Consider the following 7,252-nt stretch of genomic DNA (forward strand, 5'->3'; position numbering starts at 1 on the left):
TTCAGCCAGGTCACGATCTCGCGGTCCGTGAGTTCGAGCCCCGCGTCAGGCTCTGGGCTGATGGCTCGGAGCCTGGAGCCTGTTTCCGATTCTGTGTCTCCCTCTCTCTCTGCCCCTCCCCCGTTCGTGCTCTGTCTCTCTCTGTCCCAAAAATAAATAAACGTTGAAAAAAAAAAAAATTACTATTTAAAAAAAAAAAAAAAAAAAAAAAAAAGAAATGGAGAAGAGGGGCGCCTGGGTGGCTCGGTCGGTTAAGCGTCCGACTTCGGCTCAGGTCATGATCTCACGGTCTGTGAGTTCGAGCCCCGCGTTGGGCTCTGTGCTGACCGCTCAGAGCCTGGAGCCTGCTTTGGATTCTGTGTCTCCCTCTCTCTCTGCCCCTCCCCTGTTCGTACTCTGTCTCTCTCTGTCTCAAAAATAAATAAACGTTAAAAAAAATTAAAAAAAAAAAAAAAAAGAAATGGAGAAGATTGGGGCGCCTGGGTGGCTCAGTCAATTAAGCGTCCAACTCTTGATTTCAGCTCAAGTCATGATCTCATGGTTCTTGAGTTCAAACCCCATGTCAGCCTCTGCACTGACAGTGTGGGGGCTGTTTGGGACTCTCTCTCTCTCTCTCCCTCTCTCTCTCCCCTCCCCCTTCTTCTCAAAATAAATAAATAAACTTAAAAAAAAAAAGAAATGGAGAAGATTGAAGCAAAATTTGGTGCAGTTAAGGCTATTCATAAAACAAGAGGTAGTTCCCTGGCTGCTCTCCTGGAATCTCCAGGTATCAAAGCCATGCTTCCTCCTGGATAACCCAGGAATCATTGTTCCTTAAGAATGCAAGATCCAGAAAAGGAGCCCTGTCAAATTTCCATTCAGCAAACAACTCTAGGTTTACCAAAGCTTATGCCGGAAACAGTAACGTCAAAAATGAACTTTGATGGAAGAAAGCTGTTTAAAAAAAAAAAAAAGGCATTGAGCTTTCAATGCAGGTTGAGTTTTTTTATTTACCCCATTACATGTGTCATGGTAAGTTTACAATTCTACGGGTCTGAGTCAATAGAGTAAAATGTGCCTGTCTTATGTGTGTCTGTTGGGTAAGCCCTCAGGAGAATTGTGAAAGAAGGTACCTTGGTCATTTCTTCATTCTTTATCGCTCTCCTATCTCCACTGCCCTAACCCTCATTAGCCATTTGCTGCTTTTTAAATGCTCAAACCCGTGCCATGGCAATCAGATCTACCCAGATCTCTTCCCCTCTTACGACACCTATCCTTCAAAAGCACATATTCCTCTTTTCCCCCACACCTCAATCCCATGTGAAACTAATCTTTAGGCAGCAAATAAGAGGGAAAATAAAGAGATACATTCACACTAAAGTGTAAGGGACTAATAGTGATGCTTAGCAAGCCATCTCTTACAAAGAGCAGTTCAGCTTTAAACAGTTGCTTGCTGGCCAAATAATTATCATATTTCTTCAAATAAGGACACACTTGATTCGTTCCTGCTGGGTAAGGTATACTTTTGGCTTAGGAATAGCAACGGTATTTAAGTAGAAATGGAGGGTAGGACATATTAAGAAAAGCTGTTGTTTTGAGAGAAGTTCTCTATGTTGGTGAAGGGGAAGAGGTAAGGGAAAGTTTGAACATGGAAGGTTTTGGTTCCGTGAGCTCCGATTTCTCTTCCTTATTTTTATGCTGATTAGGCCTTTTTTTCCTTCCTTTTCAGCAGACTGTTTTAGTCCTTCTTGGCCTTATTTATTTATTTTGCTCCTGCTGACAAGCTGCAGGCTGAATTATGCGCTCACTCTTAAAATGTTCCTTTAGGTTCTTGCCTCTGAGCTTTCTAGCCAATGTGAAGAGTAAATAGGTACTGTGCTGTATGCAAATGTAGACATATTTGTCCGTGTAGGCCAAAGGAGGGGAGGCATTTTGCAAAATGCCTTAAGAACAGAAACCAACTTCTGAGTTGGAATACTTTATAGCCTCATGAAAATAAGCTCAACTTTTCAGAAGCAAAAAGTACAGAGGAATACTTATCTATAAAATAAATTGGAAAAAAACCACACACAAAACAAAACATGACTAATACTTCGGCAGTGAGTTCACCTCAAGCATTTCATGAATTTCACATGACCCACCCACTTTTTCTCTGTACCTCTGAACATTACCATATCAGCAGCAATAATACTCTGTTGTTCAAGTGCCAGATTTACATATCAACGTAGCCATGGCATTCCTGAATGTAGAATATTGTACTGTTCCCGTTGTTTGTGGTTTCTATAATAAGGTTAATTTTTGTTCCCTTGCCCTCCTCACTTAATCTCATGCCACCCCCTACCTCTCTTCAATCAGTGGTTTGTTTTTTCCTTTGAATGAATAGTGATCCTCCTGTCCTCTCTCAGCCCGTGTCATAATTGGAGCTACCCACAAATTCACTGTACAACCACGCTGCATTTTAAAATCTTTATCATTCGGCCACAGATGATCAACTCTTTGAAAAGACAAGCCACGGACAGAGAAGTCACAATGGGTCACTTCTGGGCTGACTCTGGGATACCTTCTTCCCCACACGTATGGTGTGTGTTAAGGTGGGTCAGAAGTTACCATGGTAGATTTCATGGCCACCTTCGTTTCTTTCGTGATAGCCTTTGTTTTTAATTATTGCTATTTCCAGATTGGAGATGGGTCCAGCAAAAATCGCCATGCCAGAACTGAATCAAACAATTTTCATTCCCAATGAAACTTTGGAAAGGGCTGGATAATTTTTAAATTCTTAGACTCGTGTGTCAAACTTAGTGGGAAGCCAGCTGGAGCCTAACAAGTTATTTTAATGAGCTTCCTTTCTCTCTGATGTTCCCCAGGGGATATGTGCCAAGCAGACCCATGTGGCTCAGGGAGTAACTTGATCGTCTTGGCTCTGTTTAGACACCTGTGCTCTTTTAGCCTAGTGGTAAGGGGAACAGGGGAGAGAGAGATGAGGGCATGGAAGGCATGCACACTTAGTGGCAGTGGGTGTGTGCCATGCTGCTTAGGAACTCACTGCAAGAAACTCCACAGCAGCAGAGGCTTGATGCATCATAGGCCAACAGTGCCTCTATGTGGGGTGTCTGGGAGTATATGAAATGTGCTTGTGTGTGTGTGTTGGGGAGGGAGGAGTGTGGAGGGGAGGGAAGAGAAAATTATATGCATTTTTAGAAGGAATTGCATGCCTCAGAAGTTCCTTCTGAGCAGGCAAGATAGGAAGAAAAGATTGAAAACCACGAATACAAAGCAGGCCCAGCACCCTGAGAAAAGATTCTTCCTCTAAGCTTCGTTCTGCTCCTTCAAAAATAAAAAAATGCATTTGCTGTGTTCACTTTACTTTTTCCAGGGATCAGTCTGACGCTCGGGGCTCCCTACCCCCTCCGAACAATTGAGCACATGGATATTAAACTTGGTCTGTATGAGTTTCACCGGATGCCTTGTTTGGTGATTGTTCAGAGTCCCTTATATGTGTGAATTTCTCCTTCTTGGATTATAAAGTCCTTGAGGATTTATACTTATAAAAACTAATACTCTCTTGTTCTCCCTCCCCTCTTCATTACCAATTCTGGGTACTTTCAGCAAATGTTTAACATATGACTACACAATACTTCTCCTTGAGAATTTCTTTCCTTTACAAAGTCTTATTTTATGATGTGATTAAGATTTATTTTTATGAATTAAATTTAAAAAAATTAAAGTAGTTCCACACCTTCTAAAGTGAGCCTATTTATAATTCTTAAACTTAAATTTCTACTTTAAGTGTATAATATTTCAAATGTACAGAAATATAAAGACAAAAATACAACACACACTCCACTTCCAGAATTAACACATCTGCTTCATCTCTTTAAAAGTTAAATATAGGGGCGCCTGGGTGGCTCAGTCAGTTGAGCATCTGACTTCGGCTCAGGTCACGATCTCACGGTCTGTGAGTTCGAGCCCCGCGTCGGGCTCTGTGCTGACAGCTCAGAGCCTGAAGCCTGCTTTAGATTCTGTGTCTCCCTCTCTCTCTGCCCCTCCCCTGCTCGTGCTCTGTCTCAAAAATAAATAAAAATATTTAAAAATAAATAAATAAATAAATAAAAGTTAAATATAGGGGCGCCTGGGTGGCTCAGTCAGTTGAGCGTCCGACTTCAGCTCAGAAGTCATGATCTTGCCGTGCATGAGTTTGAGCCCCACAATCGGGCTCACTGCTATCAGCCTGTCAGCTCAACCCGCTTCAGAACCTCTGTCCCCCTCTCTCTGCCCCTCCCCCACTTGCTTCTCCCCAAAATAAACATTTTTTTTTTAAAGTTAAATATACAACTAACCACTCCCCATCCCAAACCCTTCCCTCCCCCTTCCTAGAGAAAATCACTCTCCTGAAGCTGGTGTAAAGACTTTCCTGTATGTTTATAGATTTCCACTGCATGGTTCAAAAGGTCCTAGTCTTCCTTCCTGAGGGGCTGGCAATGGGATCTGCAAACCGCTCATACACAGCCTCTCTGTAAGAACAGGGTGGATAAGTGCCATTACAGAGGACTGGACGCACTTTTGTCAGCCAGGATGCAGGAAGAGAGAGTGGTGGAGGATTAACCCAGGGAAAAGCAGTTTCACCTCAAAGAAGAGGACTTAGTGACAAGGGCAGAGCTGGGGAAGCAGAACTGAGGCCAGGCTGGGCACAGTAGAAGGAAGCTAGAAAGGGGTAGAAAGCAGCCCCTGGAGCAGAACAGAAGGGGTATTAGGTGAGGCAGAGGAAGAGAGCCTGTATGAGCACAGACTTTTGCTCCCATGATCATCAGAAAGGAAGTGGCTAGATGTCTCTGAGACCTCCAGGAATGCAGCTTGGGGGTTACAGGTGCACCTCTGGGGGGCCCTACTGGTGAAACCCCAGCATGACAGACCCATTACCAATGGCATGACCTGGCTCTGTGGCTTTTATTTGGAGGAACTGACCTGCTTTAGTTCCTCTGAAGCGTTATATAGATCAGTCAGAGATGACTCAACTTTCCTGTTACAGGCATACCTCAGAGATAGTGTGGGTTCAGTTCTCAGACCACTACAATAAAGTGAGTCAAATGAATTTGTTGGGCTCCCAGTGCTTGTGAAAGTTATATTTACACCATATTGCAGTCTATGAAGTGTGCAATAACATGGGGTCTAAAAAAAAGTGTACATACCTTAATGAAAAGGTACTTTATTGCTAAAAAATGCTAACCATCATCTGAGCTTTCAAGCAAGTTGTAATCACTAATCACATTGCCATGACAAACATAATAATAAGGAAAAAGCTTGAAATATTATGAGAAGTACTAAAATGTGACACAGAGACACAAAGGGAGAAAGTGCTGTGGGGAAAATGGCATCAACAGAGTTGCTCAAGGAGCATTGCCACAAACATTCAATTTGTAAAAAGCGCACTAAAATGAAGTGCAGTAAAACAAGGGATGCCTATATTATTCTTCCTCAATTTGGAGTTAAAAAATAAAACAGGGGTGCCTTGGTGGCTCCATCGGTTGAGCGTCCCACTTCAGCTCAGGTCATGATCTTGCAGTATGAGTTTGAGCCCCATGTCAGACTCTGCATGGACAGGGTGGAGTCGGCTTGGGATTCTTGCTCCCTCCCTGCCCCTCCCCACCTCTGCACACGCTTTCTCTCTCTCAATAAACTTAAAAAAAGGAAGATACAATAGAAGTCACTCAGTTAAATTTGATTTTCAGATAAACAATAAATACTTTTTTTTTTAAGCAAAAGTGTGTCTTAAATATTTTATGGGACATACTTATACTAAAAAGGTACTTGTTTATCCTAAAACCAAGTGTGAGTGTTCTGCGTATTTATTGCTAAATCTAGGAACTCTACCTCAGTTGAATTTTGGGATTTAAGGGTCTTTGAAAAGGACTCGGTCAATGAGTTCTCCAGAATAACGTTAATGAACGTTAATGAATTTGTGAAGTTCTCAATGGTTTAAGCTAAAACAACAAAAAGCTCACTAACTTTATTAAATCAGAAGGATACAAAGACATTCTTATTTTTTGATGGTTTTATTGAGATATAACTCACATACTTTAAAATTCACTCATTTAAGGGGCGCCTGGGTGGCTCAGTCGGTTAAGCAGCCAACTTCGGCTCAGGTCATGATCTCGCGGTAAGGGAGTTCGAGCCCCGTGTCGGGCTCTGTGCTGACAGCTCAGAGCCTGGAGCCTGTTTCAGATTCTGTGTCTCTCTGACCCTCCCCTGTTCATGCTCTGTCTCTCCCTGTCTCAAAAATAAATAAAACGTTAAAAAAAATTTTCACTCATTTAAAATGTACAATTCAGTGGGGGTTTATTTGTTTGTTCTGTTTTGTTTTGTTTTTTAAGTAAGCTCTATGCCCAACATGGGGCTTGAACTGAAGCCCCTGAGATCAGATGTAGCATGCTCCACGGACTGAGTCAGCCAAGGGCACCACAATTCATTGGTTTTTAGTATACTTACAGAGTTGTGCAGACATCACCAAATCAATTTGAGAACATTTTCTTTCCGGCGTGCCTGGGTGGCTCAGTCAGTTAAGCATCCAACTCGATTTCGGCTCAGGTCATTATCTCACAGTTCATTGTGTCAGGCTCTGCGCTGAGAGCGCAGGGCCTTTGGATTCTTTCTCTCCTCTGTCTCTACCCCTCCCCTGCTCTCTCTCTCTCACTCTGAAAATAAATAAATAAACAACAACAACAAAAAAGAACATTTTCTTTTTTAAAAAAAGATTTTATTTTTAAGCAATCTCTACAACCAACATGGGGCTCAAACTCAGAACCTGGTATCAAGAGTCCCATGCTCTACCAACCAAGCCAGCCAGGCACCCTTAATTTTAGAACATTGCCATCACCTCAAAAAAGAAAACCAGTGCCCATTAACAATCTCCCCCATACATGCCCCCACATCCCTGCTGTTCCTAACCCTGGCCGGTCAACTGCATGCTTTGTTTCCTTTAACGTACCTACTTAGACCTTCCATTAGAGATGGAATCTACAATATGTAGGCTTTCACTTAGCCTATTTTCAAGGCTCATGCACACTGCAGCATGTATCAGTCCTTCATTCCTTTTTATGGTCTTCTAACATTCCTTTGAACATATATACCACAGTCAGTTGTCCTGTCCATTCATACAATGATGGGGCATTTGGGTGGTTTCCACTTGTTCGCTATTATGAATAATGCTTGTAGGATACAACATTGGTGCATACACGTTTTCACGCAGAGGTATGTTTTCATTTGTCTGGAATTGTTG

Source organism: Leopardus geoffroyi, chromosome B4 (genome assembly GCF_018350155.1).
Source record: "Leopardus geoffroyi isolate Oge1 chromosome B4, O.geoffroyi_Oge1_pat1.0, whole genome shotgun sequence".
In the NCBI taxonomy this organism is placed as follows: domain Eukaryota; kingdom Metazoa; phylum Chordata; class Mammalia; order Carnivora; family Felidae; genus Leopardus; species Leopardus geoffroyi.